This window comes from Dermacentor albipictus, unplaced genomic scaffold (genome assembly GCF_038994185.2).
Source record: "Dermacentor albipictus isolate Rhodes 1998 colony unplaced genomic scaffold, USDA_Dalb.pri_finalv2 scaffold_26, whole genome shotgun sequence".
NCBI classification, from domain to species: Eukaryota; Metazoa; Arthropoda; class Arachnida; order Ixodida; family Ixodidae; genus Dermacentor; species Dermacentor albipictus.
Window position 1 is genome coordinate 3,059,867 of NW_027225580.1, and position 21,583 is coordinate 3,081,449.

A 21,583-nucleotide genomic window follows, 5' to 3' on the forward strand; every position below is an offset into this window, starting at 1 on the left:
CGCACGAAGGGACCAGCAATCCCGACTCACCCTTAGCTTTGCACCCACCGCATATTAGCTTTATGATACATCGTGCTGGTCGCGTACGTATGCGCTCAGACGCGCGCACATCCACGCGTAGCCGCGGCCGAGGAAGATACGCCCCTCCTAGCGCGCGCTTGATCCGCACGGGAAGACGGCGCTCAATAAGCCATCCTTCTCGGCTCATCCTCACCCGCTTTCCCTCGCACCCACAGCATACGGCGCATGGGGAGCAATAGGACTTTATAGCACCTGTACTTCATACACCACATCACGGCGACTATGACGGTGAAAATTCGCCTGTAGCACCCTTGTAATTGCTATTGCTACAAGACCATGGTCTTACCGGCTAGTCCTTCGACGTCAATGTCTCCTCTCGAGAGGCTCCTACGGCGCTCTTGAAGCAACTCGTGTGCAAGTGAGTTTACGGCGGGCATCATCATGGCGGTGATGGCCACGTTGTTAATCCAGATGGAGAGGAACATGGAGATGAACATCAAGCCGAAAGCCAGCCTGCAGCGCGCCCACATACGAAGAACACAAAATCAGGATTCCATAATCTCCGTATTCATTGGCGTTACAAATATGCTGTACGCATATGCTTGCTCCTAATCGCAATACGCGTTGAGCCTCCGCGACACTGTCTAGTCTTCGCAGATCTTAATCCTAAATACTCGTTCTACCACATTATTATAATTGACGCAAGGTATCATAAGACGAGCACGGGAACAACATTTTTTTTTTCTGTGATGCTCTCAAAAACAGACCGATAATATCCCGGGGATACCTGTTCCTTTGTTACAAAAGGTTATGCGTAGCATTTATTGCAATAGCAAATTATTAGATTAGACACCTGTACAAATTACCTAGGATATTAGTTTTATCAGCCGCATAAACTGCTGCTAGCAAACTAAACTGACAAGCGTGGTGTGACGTGAGCACAGGCAAACATGAACACATCTCGCTTGACGACCGCGGACACTTGCCATCAGGACCCTGACGTGATGAAGCGCGGCAGCAGCGCCAAGCGAATTGCCGTTCCTGCTGCCTCTCGCTTCAGTGCGAGAACTCAGCGCACACGAGGCCGTCAGCCATCTCGGATCACCCATTCTTTGCCCCCGCCGCGGATTAGTTGCAAGTTATAGTGCGCGCTCGACCGCTTTCAGCCGCGTCACGCGCAGCTGAGGCCGGGGTAGAAAAGGAGAAGGGCGCTAACCTGCCCCCTCCGCCCTTTCCTGCTAGCAAGCGAGCGAGATCAGGCCACCATCCTTCTCGGCTCACCCTCGCACGCTTTCACTAGCACCCACAACGTATACGGCGCGCGACCGCCATCTTATCGCACTTCGACTTTCTACAGGACATCGCGGCGACGGCGGAAATTTGCCTGGGATGTCCATATAATTGCTATCGTAATAAGAAAGTACGAACCACGAGTGTCACTCTACCTTAACATTACCGCGATTGGTTTATTCTATAAGTAGGGTTCGACATTTTCGATTTAAAACGGTAAAGGACCGAAAAACATACGCGGACAATTTTTTCCGGAATTTGGCTTTAACCAAAAAGGGTCAGTCAAACCCAATTTACCCAGGAGCTGAAACGGCGATCGGTTGGCAGCGCGTGTATACATTCACTTCGACACAATAAGCTTAACTGGCAAGGTACAGACCATGCGTCAGCTGGAGGTCGAAGCAATCTTTATTTATTAGAGTGAAACTATCTATGGCTGCAACAGTGGATTTATTCGCAGCGTAGCGCCGACAAACTATCATCATCAATCACGCATACTCCTAAATGCAATGGCTCATACAACCGTAGGACAGAGGCTGCAAGCACTCAGCAAAGTGAAGCGAGCAGTATGTAAATTCTTTAAAATCACGCATACAACATACAGAACCGCATACGTTTCAATAAAGAAGAAGCTCAAAACAAGCATGTGAACCACATAATTGGACCGAATCCACCCCCCCCCCCCAATTCAGTTTTAACTGTAAAGCTTCTCGCGAAATAGTAAAAGTTGATTGATTGATTGATTGATTGATTTATTTATTGATTGATTCGCACCTGCGCCTACATGTAATGAGGCACGTAGCGCTCTCCGCATACTTTTCCCGTTAAAGGTTACTGTTGCGCAAGCTGCGGTGACGACAGCAGCTTGACTGTTGCATAGGAATCAGTAAGTAACGTAACTACTTTTTCGTACGTAAAAGAAGAACCCGCCTAGCAACTGATTTCTGTTGTGACAGTGCTATGGGGAGGCCACGTATAGTGAAGACTCCTGAATAGCAGCGTGCATACGAGGCGCGGCGAATTTCTCTTCTTTCTGGTGCCATCCTTGTAGGTGCACGAAGTAATGGCGTAAGCCAAGTCGCAGGCCGTCTGAACATCTTCGGCTAATAATTGGGTAAGGTGTATGTGAATGTCGCCAGGTGAATAATTTCAACCTATACGTCGCGATGGGTAAGTGATCTCGATGTCATTTACAACTTAGCTGTCCAAACACCTTCACAGCTTGAACTGGCGACCATTTCTCTTTATTTGCGTCAATTTTGGCTACCGATGTATACGACGAAAATTAGAAGTAGCAAGGGGAAGAATGACGCAGATGGGGGACGGAGTAGCCCCAGCCCGGATCCCTGCAGTCTTCGCGCTGCGGCCACTCGCGAGTTTCGATGAGGGCAAGTTCATTGACGGTAGTGTGAGACCGTATATACCTAGCCATTTCTTTTTGTATTATTCGTGTAGCTCGGGGTAGATATAACGTAAGGCTATTCCAGTCTGGCTTCTATTCCGTTTTCCCACTATAGCCGTCCATGATTGGCTAAAAAGTGTTCGGGCCACCTCAATTCGCCTTTCCGTCACGCAACCTAATGAATCAGGGGCGTATCAGGGGCGTGGAACCGGCATGGCAGAAGCGGTGCCGCTCACGTTTTTCTTGCTGCTTTTGCAGGCTCATGGCATCTCAGCTTTGAAGCAGTCTTTTGGCGACGCCGTTTCATGTACGTCAACTACGAGTTCACCCTTTTGGTCTGGGATCTGCGTTGATGGATCAGCGAATGGAACTTCGTCTGCTGCTCACGACGACGAATCGACAAGCATAGCCGCTGACTTCGGCCGATGTACCGTGCCGATCAAGGAACACTGGTGCAGTGAACGCCTTATCGTCAGCCTACAAATACCGGGATCTGGCAGTCACCCAGAGGGGCGTGGAACCGGCATGGCAGAAGCGGTGCCGCTCACGTTTTTCTTGCTGCTTTTGCAGGTTAGTAATCCGAACTTGCATTGCTTTCGCACGCATTTTGTTTTGCCGGTTCCACCCCAAATGTTATTTGCTTGCCTGAAAACTCACTCGCAAGTGAAAGATTATTCGCGTCATCGCTTTCGATTATTGCGTCGTATTTCCTTTTATCTGTTGCTGCTACTTTTAAGTGGCGACGTTGAGCTTAACCCTGGCCCGACCACTGCCGAAACTCTGCAGAGGCTCCTCGGTGGTCAAGATAGCATTAAGGCCAAGTTAAATGCAATAGAACTAACCCAAGTTGAAAGTAAACGAGCTATGAATGATCTCAGCGCCCGTGTAGCGTCTATAGAATCTAAAATATCTAGTATTGACCAAATTAACTGCGCAATGAAAGAATGTAAGAAACAATGTGAAGAACACCAGCGTATGCTGGGTTCAGTTATGGCGAAGGTAGACTATCTCGAGAACCAGAGGAGGCGTTGTAATTTGCTTTTTTTCGGTGTAGAAGATACAAAACCAAACGAGTCAAGTGAGGACTCTGGAATATGTGTAATTGATGTGTGCAAATCAAAATTGGGTATCCAATCAGTGAATATGGCAAATGCTCACAGGCTAGGCAGATTCAAGACTGGTAGCAATCGTCCTTTAATAGCGACTTTCGCTTCCTACGTTGAAAAGCAAAATGTTTTAAAAAGTGCTTATAAATTAAAAGGAAGCAATGTCAGTATTTCAGAGGACTTTTCTGAGGATGTACGCAGAAAGAGAAAGCATCTATGGCAGTTCGCGAAATCGCGACAACAAAGTGGCGATAAGATCAGTCTTAAGTACGACGCTCTTATTATAAATGGTCAGAAGTACTTGTTTGATGATAATACAAAGGAGGTGGTACCAGTAATAAAAGAGAAAGCAGATGCTACAAAGGGAGTAGAACCGGTCGGATGACGGCGTCGGCATAATGCAACGCATATTTCCTTTCTTGTAATTAACTGCCGAAGCATTAAGAACAAGGTTGATGAATTTGCATCTCTAGTTGATATGGTAAAGCCGTCTATTATTCTGGGTACTGAATCATGGTTAGCAAATGAAGTTGCTGATGGTGAAGTATTCTCAGATCGATTTAAGTGTTATAGAAAAGACAGAGACTTGCATGGTGGAGGTGTATTTATTCTTGTGGATTCTAAAATTTCTTCTTCTCAGATAAATGCTGGCACCGATGAATGTGAGGCTGTATGGTGCAGACTGACGCTTAATAATAGCAAAGCTTTAACTGTGTGTTCATTCTACCGCCCGCCTGATTCATCCGTTGATGTGCTTAGGCAGTTGGCAGTGACAGTTGATGCAGTTCAAACAGACTTCATGGTAGTTGGAGGTGATTTCAACCTGCCTAATATTGATTGGAGTCATCAACCTCACTTTCACTCTTTTTCGGGTCGGTCTAGCCAGGAACTGATTAACTTGGTTGAATTTTTTGAGTTACATCAAACTGTATTGGAACCGACACGCGGGAACCATATCTTAGATTTGTTATTCACAAATAAACCTGAATTCGTCCGGTCTACTCACGTGCTACCTGGAATAAGCGATCATAATGTTGTGCTTTGTGAAATGAATGTTGAACATTTAAGAAGCATTGGAACAGCAAACAGACGAGTATATAACTACGAAAAAGCAAATGTATGCGAGATAAGTAAAGCGTTGAATGAGTACCGGACGGTATTTGAAACATATGCCGACTACACTGGAGTAACGGAATTATGGCCTATATTTAAGATGAAGATGTTTGAGCTGAGGGAGCGCTTTGTTCCGGCGTGGACATTAACGAAAAGAAGAAGTAAAAGTAAACCTTGGTTTACTCGGGAGTTACGCAGTCTAACACGCAAAAGGCAACTAGCTTACCGCAAATACAAAGGTAAGCCGACACGTGATCATTGGTTGAAGCTGCATGAAACTACCGAAAAAATGAAAGTTGCAGTGGTAGCTGCAAAGCATTCATTTGGAATTTCAATGGAGTCGAAATTAAAGGATAATCCGAAGGAATTCTGGAAACATGCAAAGAGAAATGGAAAAGACACTGTGACTATACCACCGCTTGTGTCTGGTAACAGCTTTATTGATGATGACGTAGGAAAAGCTGAGTTCTTTAATACGTATTTTAGCTCTGTTTTCAGCTGTGCATTGCAACACAGACATGATATGAGTACCTTGAATTTCCAGCCGGTGGTGAGTGATATGGATGATGTTGTTATTAGCATTAATGGCATAGAGTCTCTGCTGCAGAATCTGAAGATTGGTAAGGCTGGGTGTCCTGATGACTTGCCAAACAAGTTTTATAAATTTTGTGCACAGTCGGTGGCACCGTACTTGAAGATTATTTTCGAAAAATCGCTTGAGGAATCCTGCCTTCCCGATGACTGGAAAATCGCAAGCATAGTGCCAATTCATAAATCTGGTCCTCGTGACACCGTCTCAAATTATAGGCCAGTATCACTAACTTCAGTTGCGTGCGGGACTCTTGAACACATTTTGTACACTAGTATAGTAGCACATATGGACGCACATTCATTGTTTAATCCTCGGCAGCATGGTTTTCGAAGGGGCCTATCTTGTACTACGCAGTTGACTGAATTTGTGCACGAGCTGGCAGAAGCACTGGACAGGCGTCTTAGCGTGGACTGTGTGTTCTTGGATTTCAAAAAGGCATTTGATACAGTGACGCACTGTTTACTAATAAAAAAAATGGCCTTTTACAATATCAGTCCTCAAGTAATATCATGGGTAGAAGATTACCTACGCTTACGTCAGCAGTTTGTCATGGTTAATGGTACTCAGTCACAGAAGGTGCAAGTTGTGTCCGGTGTTCCGCAAGGCTCCGTGTTGGGGCCGCTATTGTTCTTGCTGTACGTGAACGACATTGGTGACGGAGTAGTGTCTCAAATGCGGTTATTTGCGGACGACTGCGTTCTCTATAGAGTAGTCACTTGTGACCGTGATGCTGAGAACTTTCAGGAAGACTTGAACAGAATCTCAGAGTGGTGCGTCAAATGGAATATGAATTTGAATCTGTCTAAAACTGTTCATATGAAATTTACAAGAAAGAAAAACCTTGATATGCAACCGTACGTTATTAGGAATGTAATGTTGGAACAGGTATTCGAATTTAAATATTTAGGTGTTTATTTTACTCCCACTTTGAATTGGCGCCGTCAAGTCGATTATGTCACTGCTAAAGCATGCAAAATCCTGGGATTTCTTCGCCGAAATGCAAACACTTTTCCACAGTCATGTCGGGACATCTTGTACAAGACTTATGTGAGGTCAATTCTGGAATACGCGTGTACGGTTTGGGACCCGCCTACTCGTAGAGATAAAGATAAGCTGGAGCGGGTGCAGAACATTGCCGCTCGCTTCGTATCTGGCATACGCGGGGCTCAATACAGTGCATCGCGTACGAAGGAAGCACTCAACTGGGAATTACTAAACATGCGCCGTAAGAAGTTGAGGCTGAAGTTCTTCCATGCTATTTATTATTCAGCTGTTCGGGTTGATCGCGAAAAGTTTGTGCTAGAGCCTTTTTATAGATCCAATCGTGTTGACCATGATTTTAAGGTCCGTGAATTTGCGACAAAAACTGAATTGTTCAGAATGTCTTTCTTTCCTAAAACCATTAGGGAATGGAATAGACTGCCGAGTGATGTTGTGAGGGTTGAATCAAATGATGCTTTCTTTTTGATCTTGTAGATTGTAGATGTGCATTGCTAGGGGCTTTGCCTTTTTTGCCGTTTTTTTTTTCGTTTTTCCTCTTTTGTTATCACTTTTAACACTGTACAGGAGCAGAGGTGTCGTATGTATTCCTTCTTGTAACCCCCCCCCCCCCCCCCCCACTGTAATGCCTTGGCGCTGTGGGTTCCTTAATAAATAAATATATAAATAAATAAAACCGCGAAAACTCTCCTTGTGCTGTGACGTGCACACACTGATTAGGCAGGATCACACCGATCAAAAGCGCAAGCATTTGTTCTGATTATATGCCAATTTCGCCAATGGGCCCTCCGGTATTGACCAAAGTCGCCGGGCTGCACCCACTAATTCTCCTTTTTGTCACGTTACGTCACAAGACAAAAAAAAAAAAAACTCACACGCACTAAATATGCATAATTATGCGAAACAAAACTTTTTTTTAACATCCGGAGACTTCCCTGTTCCGAAAGGAATAAAACATGCCAGCCCGCCGTTGCTCTTGCGCTGGCTAATCGGGGCGCGGCTTGGGAGAATGAATTTATCTGCGTGTAATAGGAATTTTCGCGTAAAACTATAACTCTGTCGAGCCCTTTCGGCCCATATACGACATCGCTCTGCCAACTCTTCGCTGAGGATCCGTTTTAGCCGCATTCTAAGCTACCGTATAGCACGTTCCCGCGATTTTCGGCCAGCTACCTCAAGGAAAACAAGGAGAGGTTATCTGGTCATCTGGTTATCTGCTTTCGCTACGCTATCTCGGCCCCACCAAAACCCTCTCCACTGCTGCGCGCTCCTCGGCTCTTGCCGGCCACTCAGATAAAGCTACCTCCACGTATTACCTGTAGGACCAACAATGAACAAGAGTGTTTGAGCGGGTTGTTCAAAGAACGCTTCGGGTCACTGCCCGGTGCGTACGTCGGCGGTTACGTAAATTTGACGTCAGGAGACTGGAATGAAATCAGAATGGAATAGCTTTACATGACACGGCCCCTGCATAAACTTAAGAATAATGTCGCATTCTATTGGCGTTTGACTATAAATGCACGCACTCCTAATTCCTGCATGGCCACACCCCCGTATGGCGTTCTGCCCTTGCTAGACTGCTTCTTGAAAGCTGTTATGCTGAGTATTGGAGGCAACTGGCAGCGCTGGAGAGCGGATTCCGCCGTGGTATAGCTCGTTTCAGCGTATGTAATATTTTGTGCACCAGATATTCGGCAACAACAAAAAATGTGTCACCTCGACGCGAAAAATTATGCACCCAATAAAAGATGCTGACAGTTCATCTTGAAGAACATATTCCCTAAAAACGAATTTTAAGGTGGAAATAAAAGTAAAACAAGAGTGCGCCAAAATTCCACAAAATAAAAATCAACACTGAATCGTTGTTATCCAGAAGTCTGGTACTGTACGCCACACTTTACCAAAAAAGAAATTCACGGTAGGATTGACGTCAAATGTAATCCGTCTCGTAATCAACACTGCAAGGTAAACAGCATTTGAAGTTTGCTGAAAACTAAAATGATCACCGGGATTTTCAGCCGAACACGGACATCAGCAACGAACGCTTTGTCAGAGGTGCGAGATGCTCAATCTATTTTGCTTTGACGAAAAAACAGCGCCACCAGACGGGCGAAATAAGAAGCGGGTTACAAAATTTTATTCTGGCGTTTAACGTGCCAAAACCACGATATTATTATGAGGCACGACGTAGTGGGGGACTTCGGATTAATTTCGACTACTTGGAATCCTTTAACGTGCACCCAATGCACGGAACAAGGGCGTTATTGAATTTCGCCCCCACCGACATGCGGCCACTGCGGCCGGGATTTGATCCCGTGACCTCGCGCTTAGCAGAGCTACACCACATATCAGCTACGACACCACGGAGAGTCCTGCGCTTCCGGGCTTAGCAGCGCAACCCTCTAGCCACTACACCACCGCGACGGGTACAGACCCCTGTCATTGTGCTCAATCTTGCTTCGTGCTAATACAGCTGTCTTTTTTTTTTCTCCAATTATGAACCAACTAGCCAGTCAGTGAATCCTCGCGTATTCAGTTTCGTGTCGGCTTCTATGCTTGCCCTCCGAGTCCCACTTCTAATGCTTTCAGTTCCAACCTGCTTTTTTTTCTCTCTCTCTCTCTTTTCTCGGCTATAGTGCATCTGATCAGTAAGTAAGCCTCACTGACATCTTGATGCCGGTGCCTAGCAGACACAACGTCTTGAGGGCAATCCTTTGATGCAAGTGCGAATGTTCAATGGCGACGGCCATAACCAGGGTACCCAGGAACATGAGGTTGATGTCCTGAAACAGAAATGAGAGAGACTGTAAGCTTCGAGGTAACGGCGGCGGCGTTTTGTGAGCTGGACAAAACCACCCATACAATACTGAACGAATGCGAGACGAGGCTCATGCATGTTATGCATGGGCCTCGTCATAACATAATGCACGCATGCTAGATTGTCAACCTATAACAATCCTGGAGGGGAGATGCACGAAAATACGAAATTCATAAAAGCACCTAAGTCCTTCTTTAGATACACTATGCGAACTTAGCGTGTTTGTATATGTAACACGTGTATAAGGTGTTGCAACAACTTAGTTGTTACACCTTTATAATAAAAATTGGAGGCTTATCAAGGTTAAGCCCAGTGGATACGAAGCATCCACTGGGCTTAACCTTAGCGTATCTTTAGCGTTTGGAGGCATCTTGACCGCATACACGGCCGGCGCAAAGACGCTGGCGCGGTTGCGGGCATAGAGACTGACGCGACGGCGGGCGCGCGCCGCTTCATCCCTGGCGTGACGTCGCATATCACGTGATGCAGCGATGGTGGCGCCGCCGCCGCGTCGCGCGCGACGGCGCGAACCGAAGCGTGGTGGCCACCGCCGGGAGGCGACCGACGGCGCGATATGAGGCCCCATCTGCAGCCTATGTGACGTCATCACGTGACGTCATGTCACGTGACCCCACTTCAGGGTCAATGGTGGCCACCGCCGGGCGTCACGCGAAGGCCCGAAACCTACGTTTTTTTTTTATTGATATGATATAAGGAGATGTTGGCGCACAATTTAAGGCGCCGGCTACTCCTCATCTCTTGAGTGGTTCCGTCACACATCGTACAAGGTTCAAGCATACATATCAAATAGTCTTTCCACACAAGCACCATGACCTATCACGCAGCGTTTCCACAGGAACACTATGACGTAAGGAACACATGGTACATACAAAATACAATGTATATGTCTCCACACTTATGTAGATGAAAGTCTCAAAAGTACAAAAGATATTTCTGCCTAATAACACATTGTCTAGTCAGCGGGTGGTATATACATCATGTAAATGCATTATCACATACAGTCACAACAGAACAGTCAACATAACATAATTCACAAACAGATGGATATACACAGTGACAATGAAATGAAGAGAACAATGAAAGCGCTAATAACTTCCAGCAATGCCGCTGTCTTCAAGAAAACTCTTTAGTGCTTTTAAAGCACTCTTCTGCAAGGCCGTTGTTGGCCAAGGGCCCAAAATTTTCCCTAAACTGAAAGGTCTGCGGTCTAATTTAATTAGCGCTGATTTAAGTCGGCTTCTTGGTGTGTCGTGATGTGGGCAATCTAGAAGGAGGTGATATATATCTTCGTCTACAAACCCACAATCACATTCGGGGGTTTCCGCACGGCCAATTCTGTGTAAGAAATGCTTTGTGTAGGCAGTGCCTAGCCTTAATCGATCAATAAGGGTTTCCATAGTTCTATCTAATGACAATGAAAATTTGAATTCAATAAATGGATCAATATGGTATAAGTCCGAGCTCTTAGAATTTCTGGTCAAACCAAGTGTTTCTAGACATTTTGAGAGACGTTGTCCTTATAATGCAGCGCAATTCATCCTTTGATATTGGGAGCGGAGATGTATCATCTTTGAGGTGTGCTTGTCGTGCTGCTTCATCGGCTGCTGTGTTGCCAGGAATGTCACAATGCCCTGGTATCCACTGGAATGCTATTGCATGTTTCGCTTCGCTTGCCTTTGTGAGGTTTTTAAGTGTTTCATATATTATGCTGTCACTGAAAGTTTTCCCCTTTGTGTTGCAGAGTGATGTTAGAGCCGCCTGTGAATCACTGAAAATTACCCATTTTTGCGCATCTCTTACTGACAATATAAATTTTATCGCACCTAGGATTGCGAACAGTTCAGCCGTTGTAGACGAAGTCGCACGAGTTAACTTAAATGATTCTTGTTTGTTGAGGTGTGGTATAATGAATGATGAAGTTTAAGAGGTTGCTGTACTGGAGCCATCTGTATAGACGTGTGTGTATCCTGAATACCGCATATATATCTGGTACAGCGCTAGTTGTTGAGCAGCTCGAATGAACATGTCTCTTTTGCTGAATATCCCATCTACTGACAATTCGATTTTTGGAACTGTACGCAGCCATGGAGGATATTCGATGTCTGAGTTCCAAAATTCATTTCTTGGCAATATGTGAAGATTTTCTTGAATTTCTATATGAACATAACTTCTATCTCGTTTCATTATGTCTAGAGCCAATGGGTGGTTTTTATGCTGGGTTTGAAGACGGAAATAATGCCGGCATGTTTCTGTAGTTCGCATAACTGGAAATGGTGATTGGCGAGCCTCAGCTATTACACGTTTATATGCTTCGCATAATAGTGCCACCATCGAATATTGTATGGTCTTATATTAACAGGCCTGTGGGCTTCAGAGATACCTAAAAGCAAACTATATGCAGGTATTCTGAAAGAGGAAATTGTCATCCACCCGAGTGTGGCACGAAGCTACAAACAAAACCCATAGGGGTTTTTAAAAAAAGGAAACTGTTCGCAGTTGAAGAAAAATTGGTCCTGATCCAGGGTTCCGAAGCTGAGGCCAACGCGTTTAGGAGGCGGTCGTTCTATAACGTCTGAGCTAACCTAGCAGATAGCAGTGCGGGGCTTAATTATTCTGTAAGTCGAAGCACCGGGGCACTAAATATGGTAAATTAATTCTACGGAAGCCCGCGACGTGGACGTAAGTTTATGAAACGGAAATTTTCTATCCACCCGACTACAGCATGAAGCTACAAAAGACTACAATGAGTTTTTTTTTGAATTGCGAAGGTTTCCTTCTCATAAGCCTGTATGGAGTCTCCTTTGTAGCATTTTGTCACAGTCGGCTTGATTTAAATAATAAGTTAAATTTAGATGTTTTATGCATCAAAACCACGATCTGATTATGAGGCACGGCGTAGTGAGGGACTCCGTATTAATTGTGACGACCCATTTGGTTGTTTAACTTGCTCTGAAATCTAAGTACACGGGTGTTTTTGCATTCCGCACAGATCTGAATGCGGCCGCTTCGGCCCTTAATTGAAGCCTCTCGCCACGGCTTATCGGCACAACGCCACAGCCACCCCGCCACTTCGGTGGATAGCCGGGCGGAGAACAATTGCCCCTTTCGTGAACCTTCATGCGCCTTCCGGGCTCCTGCAGAACTTGCTTGCCCTACACGTATTCTGCCGTGATTTCTTGCTTCATTGCGAACAGACATGCGCTCACTCCTCGCTGACACTTCGTGGGTCAGAATGTCGTGCTATATAAGCACGATTGCTAGAGTTAGCATTACAGCGCGAGCAGTGTTTGCTCGCGGATGTTTGCGACTGCCTGCTGTGCAGTGTATACCCTGGATGGAAAGCGGGCGATACACGTGCTGGCCTCACGTGGACAAAGAAGCCGACCAAAGGCTGGGTGCGCCTTCGACCTGGTGAAAGGCAATGCACACGTAGTTGAACATGCATGGCCGCTTATCGATAATTTTCTGCCAGCCTCTTGCGCCACCGTTTTTTACGTGACCCACCAAGATGGTCGCATCTCACTGGACTCCATGAGTGCAAATGACACATCTTCGATTCGCGCAACGACGTTCTTGTGAGTTCTCGTGACATCCCATCTTGTTTTCCCAACAAGAGAAGCTCTCGCGAAAAGGGATGAATAACATAATGTGTTTATCTCTCCGGCCTAAGCAGCTACAGATGCATGATTTGAAGGGTTGTGTGCTAAACTTGCGTACGAGGTGATTGCTTCTTTCTTGAACTACGATGTACGATGAACTACGATGAACTACGAACTACGATTTCTGCTTTAGCAAGTTCTGCAGCAAGACAAGGCAAAGACAATAATTTTAATGGTTCTTGAGATTGCATAATATAAATGCGCTTTAGTTGCAGCTGCACGCACCGGCTGTCTCAAGTCCGTCAGACATTGCGCTGGGCGGCGAAGTGGAGGCACGGAACCATGTCGAGAGTGCATCAGGGTTAAAATTCAAACACTCATATCTCCCTTAAAACAAACAGTGATAATAATAACATATACTTACGGAAATTAAACGCCAACAAACAAACTCATCTAACGAAGTTTGTGTTTCTTCTTTACCTGCACCATCACATTGCGAAAATCGGGGCTGAATGTGGACCATAACCAACATTTTGGCACTTTTCTCTTTTTTCTTCTTCATAAAACTCGTACAGTGTATTGGCACAGGATAATTATTACTGCAAAGTACAGCTCTAGCACAGTTAAGTGAGATAGTTACAACGAACAATTTTATCGTACATTTACCAGTAAATAATGGTCGGCTTGGCTGATAAGGAACTTTTTCCCACCGATGCATCACAAGCACAACTACGTATTGGAGACAAATATTTTTAGGTCCAGCACAAGAAGTTGTGCAGCGTTACACGCTAAAATACCTTTACCATTATTCTCTCGCAGAACCATGCACCGCGCACTTGAGCAAACTTTGGAAGCGCCTCAGGTAGCAAGAAAGTTCCTTTCAGACAAAATATAGTGGTAAGTGAGTAGGAATCTGGTAGTAAATAGCCATGATTTTCTACAAAAATATCTCAAACTGTAGAGCGAGACGCCTGGGACACTTGACCAGGAACGAACCCTTTGACGTGAAACTGTCACGTCGTGCTTGCATAAATTTTGCAATGATGATTTGAAGTGTACATGTTCAAAGTCGCTCATGATGATGTCAGCCTTGTCTGGTTTGGACACTTTAACAAATTTATTGCAGGATTTTCATACGACTCATTTCTAATGAGGATGGAGTTGTGCCCATAACGGAAAAGTTTTTACAGCGAAGCTGTTAAGGACTACTTTCCCCAGGATCGTGTCCCTATGTTAGCGCAAAACTATCATTTTTCACGATTGGCGCCAGCGTCGCCTTCTTCCACAGCTACCCGCCGTGGTTGCTCAGTGGCTATGGTGTTAGGCTGCTGAGCACGAGGTCGCGGGATCGAATCCCGGCCACGGCGGCCGCATTTCGATGGGGACGAAATGCGAAAACACCCGTGTACTTAGATTTAGGTGCACGTTAAAGAACCCCAGGTGCTCGAAATTTCTGGAGTCCTCCACTACGGCGTGCCTCATAATCAGAAAGTGGTTTTAGCACGTAAAACCCCATAATTTTATTTTTTTTCCACAGCTGGCTCGTTGGCGCCTCTCGGCGATACCGCGTGAACTCGCTCGTGCCCGCGTTCGTCTTCGCCATTAATTATACATTAACTAATTAAGAAATACAAATACGTAACGAATTTTACAGCGAAGCTGTTAAGGGCTAGTTCTCCCAAGATCGTGTCCGTGTGTAGATACAAAACTCCCCATACGTGGACCGATCCCGAAGATAGTGCAATGCCGGGCCGACCCGCGGCGGAGGTGCAGTTCGCCATTAAGGGGCCCACATACACAGCATCGCTGGTCATCCTTCTTCACAGAGTGGAAGCACAGTAAGTTATTTTATGATCCTTGATATGTGTGAATAATTCAAGAAATAGTTATATTCCAAGTAGAAATTCGGCTCTCATCCGCAAGTAGAATTTACCGGTTCTTAAAAAAATACGCAACAACTTCAATTCGCTTCAGCTGGTTCGTGCTGCATTCCAGATCTATTTGAACAGAGTGGATCGAGTTGATGCTTCCCCTTAAATCTTTTTGCTTACTTTCGAGAAGTAAATGTGTGTAAGTACACCAGGGGCGCTATAACGTAAAACTATTCCAAACTTTTCTATTCCAATTCTGCTATCAGCCCTCCACGATTGGTCAAAAACTTTTTTCAACCACGCCCACTTCACCTTCTGTCACGCGACGTCACGAAAACCGCGATACGTCCCCAGCTGATATAATGTGTACGCACTGATTATGCATGATTTGACAGAAAAAATAAAAACAGTTATTTCTGATTCACCCCCTTTTCGCCATTATAGCCCTCGGCTATTGGTAAAAAGTTTTCGGGCTGCACCCACTTCACCTGCCTGTCACGCGACGTCACAAAACCGCAGGAACTCACCGCGTCAAAATGACGTGTACGCGATAAAGATGCATTAATATGCCGAACAAAACTGAATTTTCTTCGGAATAGCCGCAGGCTGCCCCGTTCCGAAAGGAATACAAGATGGCTGCCGCCGATCACTCAGACGCGGGCTACTCGCACCTGCCGGAGAGCATGGATATATTTGCGTATAATAAAGCTTCTTGCGTGGCCGTGTAACGTTTTCGAGCACTTTCGGCACGTTTGCCCCCTCATTCTTCCAACTCTTCTTTGCTAAGGGTCCGTTTAAGCGTCATTCTTGAGCTTCCGTTCCATGCCGCCGCAAGCTAAGTAAGGGAAAGCCGACAAATTGTAGACGCCGGCACCACCCTCTTCATCCGGTTATCGACTTTCAGTGCAGTGGCTCGGCCCCATCGAATCTCTCTCCACTTGAGCGTTCTCCTCGCCTCTTGTCAGCCAATTAGATACGACAAGCCGCTCAGTGTAGGCAATGTTATTCGTTTTTCAAGCAAACAAAAGTGACCTCCTATGAACGAGGAGAGCGTTTGATTGGTCTGTTCAGACAACCCTGCGGGTGACCGCCCGGTGCTTGCGTTGTTGGTTACGCAAATTTGACGTCAGGAAATTGGAATAGAAACATATTGGAATAGTTTTACGTTATAGGGCCCCAGAAATGTGTTAAGTGCGTCCGTTAACGTTGCAAGAGCCAAAAGCTGACGACTGGAGGATTTGAGTAAGGGACATCTGGAGTTCAAACACCTCACCACTCAGTTTCCGCTAAGAACAATACATTCCACAAAGTGCATTCAAAAGATGAAGCGCCAACAGAGACAGCACCCTAGTGAAGAAAGAACAATGTCTCTATTGGCACTTCATCTCTCGAAAGCGATGAACCAACTAGCCCCACAACACGTTCTACCACAAAGTGCACTTACTGACTTTCACTTCGTATACACATATTACGAATGATTCGTGTACACAGTGCAAAAGTCGGCGCATTACGGCGTGGTCGCGTTTCTCTGGCTCGTTACGAAACGCTTACGTTCACCGAACTTACGTTCATGTAAAGTTGGCACGTTCTCTCTGTCGTGAGAACACCGAGCATCGGGTACAGCACGATGGGGATGAGTGACGTGGCTCCTAAAGGTATGGGCTCCACAATCCAATAGAGGCCCACGATGCTGACGACATAAGCACAGCGAACTTTCTGCAAAACAAACGGCACGCATCAGCCGAGTGTATTGACCGGGCGCTTAAACCATGTAGCTTCAAACGCATAATCATTCGCGTCATGACAAGCATTACGCTATGACCAAACATGTCAAATTAGAATTCTATCTTATTCGATTTTATTCCAGGATTATTTGATACGTGTAACAGAATATGGAAAAGTTACGAGAAACAAAATGTCTGGGAAACAGGTACAAACCACTCAGGAATAAACCTGTTTATTTCTGTTTATTTGTAGTCAGCCTGTCGATCAATTAGACTGTCGAGCAATTATAAGCGCCACCGCCTTCGTCTCAAGGGCCTCCTGTACAATGGTTGCTGACCTCCGTCGGCAGCAAGATGAAATCTCACTCGCGATGCTGGCGATCGCTGGGCACCACCCAGGGCTTGACACGCTGCTGCGACGAGTTCTACGGCCTTTATTTTCTGAAGACAGTAACGATGAATGACGCGCCTATCGAATTCATTCTCACTGGCCTACTGCAAACGGAGAGGAGCGTCTTCCGTAGACACCTGTCCGAAGTTGTAACGAACCTCTCACAAGCTCTTCGGTAACATGGCATCACAATGCGACGCTTGTAACACGTAGCACAGACAGAGACAAAGGAGTTGTCGACACACCGCCTTCTGCAGCCTCCTGCTGCGACTTGACTGATCCATTATTGTATGGCTTGACTGTGACGACACGGTGAGACCGACTGACTCAATTACTCCCTGTATAGACAAGAATGCCCAACTCTACAACCGTGTTCTAAACCTTTTCTAAAAACAAAAAAAGCTGTTGACTGATCGCGGATCTCTTTTATATATTCTAATTTTTCTAACTGCCGTAATTCCTGGCAACTAATTTGCCACGATACCTCGAAATTAGCCGACATGTCAAATTTCCAGTCACGAAGACAGCCATAGCCTCACTATACCTACACTCAAAGTCAAACTAATAAAGTGCCCCACCACATAATTAAAAGTTTTACATCAGGTAAGTAATCTTTCTTTTGATCACCAATCTCTTATGGAATGAAATTGTACCTGTTATTTGTGTTAGATCTTAACGTGCCTTGATGGGTTGTGTATTGTTCTAAACTTTTTTCTCTCAGTAACGTATTTAATGTAAAATAATCACGACCAATTGAATTTTTTAGAGCGCATTCATACTTCCAAAGCATGTCACCTCGATCCGAAAGGCATGCTCTGTATCAATTATGCTGCGGCGTTTGTACACGGAGCACGATAAGAAGTTCCCTAGCAATCGGGGAGACAAGACCACCAACACCATATTTGCGGGCAACGTTGAAAATTGCTTAATTCATCCCATTTCAGAATTATTTGAGAAATTGGAAAATCGTCAGAAACAATGACGCTCAGGTGCGTCACTCTAGCACTTACGGGCTTCAGCATTTTTAAGTTTTACGAAGTTTTTAGAAATCGTCTCCTGCAAATAACACGATTCCAGTTCCGGAACTGGATTATTAAGGCAGGCGGACATTACTTGCATGAAAATATGCAACACATATTCAACAACTTAACAAAGATTCACTAATTGACTTCTTAATAAATTACTCGACGGCGCATATTGCGATTTGCCAATTGTAGCGGGGGGTGTGCAAGGCGTATCCACTTGTAATGAATTTCCAGAATGACACCAGTTTGGAAAAACTGCACCATCAAACTCGCCTTAAAAATTCCCCCGTTGTTCCACTTTGTTTTTTAACAAAACGGCATTCAAGCGCGAAGGTAACTTGGACGCCGATGTATTCTGTCCCACATTTTAGGAAATATCTCAAAATTGGTGTCATCCTGGAACTTCATTTCAAGTGGAGAAGTCATGCAAACTCACCGGCTACAATCTTTAAATTGTAATATGTGCCATAACGCAATTAATTAAAAAGTTCATTTGTGAATTTACGGTAATTAGTTGAATATGTGTTTTAGTTTCTCGTGCTAGTAATGTCCGCCTCTTCGAATAAACCAGCTCACGGACAAGAACTATACTATCTTCCACAGACGACTTTCAAAAATTCCGTAAAATAATAAAATTATCACCCCGTATAAGATCTGTTATCCAATATCTCAAGGATAAAGGAGGCGCTCACGACACTCTGCAGCCTCCCTTTTCTTTTTTTTTTGAACAGTGCTTATATTTTCGACTCCATGGTGATTAGGCAAACTCTCTGAGGCATGAAATATCAGGATCAAGGGCTGCACTTGCGTTAGTCAACCATCCGTGTTTTCGAAGAATAAAAATGAATTTGCCATAGACCGCGACTGCGGCTGGTGCGCACAGTGTTTCCAGTTTTCTTTTTTATTATTTTCGCTGTATTGGATAATTGTATGTCCTTTGCCATAGTTATAAATTAGGTTTTTAGTCCAGCGATTGCTCATTCCGCTTCTGTCCGTGTTGGAGCTATTTCATCTCTTCAGCCCAGATCTCGGGTCAGGCCTGTTCACCCTTAGTCTCAGTTTCTACTTCCTTTGAAAGGAAAAGAAATAGAAATTCAGTACAATTCATCCTTTACTATACTATAATGAAACCGGACCGAGTGTCATTTAGCGAGAACACACCTTTCAACTCGATCGTTAGGCACTCGAAAAGTGTAGAAAGAGCCTCGAGCTTTGCCAACCCCCCTCCTTTTTTTTTTCTAAGAACAAGTATAGCAACTGGAATGCGTTTCTAAAAGGATCAACAAACTTATGGGCTATTGACTAATAGTTCATTGTCTAATATTTTTATCAAATTTGATGTTTCTATTCACATTTCGGAATTTGGGGAAATACATGCCGATTCTTCGTCGAACATAAATCCCTGCAGTGGTGCCACTGCGGTGATTCATGTGCGCTGTAAACAAATAAGCAAACGTTCGCGAATTTAGACAGCGTCGTTGTTATCTGCATGGTATTTCGCTATTCGAGTAATATGGTGGCTTTTCTTTGTCGCTGCAAACGCATTTTCGGGGTGAGGTTGATGCGCGCCATTCGAAAGGAACGACAAGAGCGAGTGTTGAAGCGCAACTGGTGTGCACGTTTCCGCTGCAGCCCGCAAAGTCCTTTTTTCTGGACAGCGAAATGGTGTGTAACGTCAGCAAAGCTGTTACATAAGCGGAAATGAAACGATCATTGCGTAATTTCCGGCATTAAACATGCGCAAGAGGGCAAGCGACTGCGAAGAGTACGCCAGCTTCCGTGTGTAGTTTCAATCAAAAGTCAACGATAGTAATGACAGAGAATGTCTTCAATAAGCATGATGTTTGCTATTCAGGGCAGCAGTGCTGCCCAGAGCGTTGCGACGCAGGGAAGACCTTTTATTCGAAGATTAAAACGTGAAAATCCGACAACAGCAACAACAAAAAAAAACTGAGAGCAAATAAAATACGAGCGTCGTATGACAACATGGAGTGCAAAAAATACGAGCCCCGAGCCATGTCAATATTTCGTTTTCCCCGCCATTTCACCGTGAATTAAAGATTCCTTAAGATTTTGAAAAGCGCATATTGCGTGAATTTGAAGTCTTGTTTTGCATGGAGTGGAAATGAGCTGAAATTGTTTAAGGTGCCATTGAAGCGTGTGCCGTTTTTTTTTTCTCCGATATTTGGCAATATCTGCTTCTAGCCTCCAGATTAAGTGTGAATTTTTCACGACAAAAAGTAATGTTTAGACGTGGGTCATTCGACAATGCATAAAAAGAGCCGGGACAAATGCAAAACCGATAGCACAAGCACAGAGCGCAGAAATTTTCGAACGTGGCTAAAAGGACATGGGACATACTTATGATAACTGGTATGTGCCATGGCAGTTGGTTCACGTACGGTTCAGCTTTCGACTGGGCAAGACTACGAAGAGGTTACGTAGTGGGTTATTCTATTCGTGCGGCAGAATATAAAAAGAAATTAATAGAAAAGCGTCTGGGAAACAGATAGAGACCACACAGGAACGCATATGTTTATTTGTAGTCAGCTAGTTGTAAGGCTCTTCCACCACACCAATATTTTTACATGATTGGATCAGACGCTCCTGCTTGGACTGAATGGGCTGAAGTACAACAAAGTAACGGAAACTCGCGGCGTGAAAAGATCTTCACGGTTGTCACTGATTAGAAAACACTTTCTTAAAGTTTTTTTAGCGGTCCACTAGCTTTCCTTTTTATCGATGTATTCAAACCGCGAATACAATATACTCAGAGCCAAGTGACAGTGCTCTTTCTTCAGCTGCTTGTTATAAAGGAACGAGCTTTCATTCTTTTCAATATTGCTGCTTGAGTGCACTATACCAGTGTTAAAGCGGTATATAGAGTATGTACCGATATTATTTGGAAGCTATGAAGCAACTAGCCCGGCACTGTACTTTATAAACAAAAATAGGCAGCGCCAGAAAAGTTTCAGTTCACAGTAGAGGAAAAAAGAAAAGCAATAACGCTTCTAACCAAAGAGCGGAAAACCCTCCATAGTACATCGATACCTAAGAGAAACAAGAGGTGGGGTGATACAAACAATTTATAAACAGCACACGACGAAGAGCTTTTAAAATCAAGAGGACACACTCTAGCCGTACACAGCCGCTCGGCGCAATATCTATTCCTGCAGCGTAAGAACAGCGGTGGCAACTCACCTGAGCGTCTTCGAAGAAGAGCAACGGAAGCAGAACGACAGGAATGAGTACCATCAATATTTGCCTCCAGAGCGCCAGTGCCCGAAGCGCGATCTTCTTGACATCCCTCATGGTCGCCTCGGCGGACGCGGGAGCGATATGCGAACAGCGACGCGCGTGCCACCGTGCAGTTTATGACAATCGACGGCAAAAGACGGGCCGACCACGACGACGAAGCGCGAGGGTTTCCTTCGTGTCCTGGTTGCCCCGCTCGTCGGCGGACGCCGGCGTCATAAAGTCAAGCGGCAGTGGGGACACGTGCAGCCCCCGGTCCCGTCGTGGGCGGCCTGCCAGCCCAGCGACCGTTGCCGCGACGCCAACCGTAACGCTGCGAAGAACCGCGTGGCGCACAAAGAGGTGCCACAGACTTC

General features: G+C 45.2%; 1 pseudogene; it reads right to left on the reverse strand.

The window, feature by feature from the left end:
• Positions 1–21,284, reverse strand: part of LOC139052526 (Na(+)/dicarboxylate cotransporter 3-like) — a 53,876-nt pseudogene extending 32,592 nt beyond the window's left edge.
• Positions 21,285–21,583: the final 299 nt, after the last annotated feature.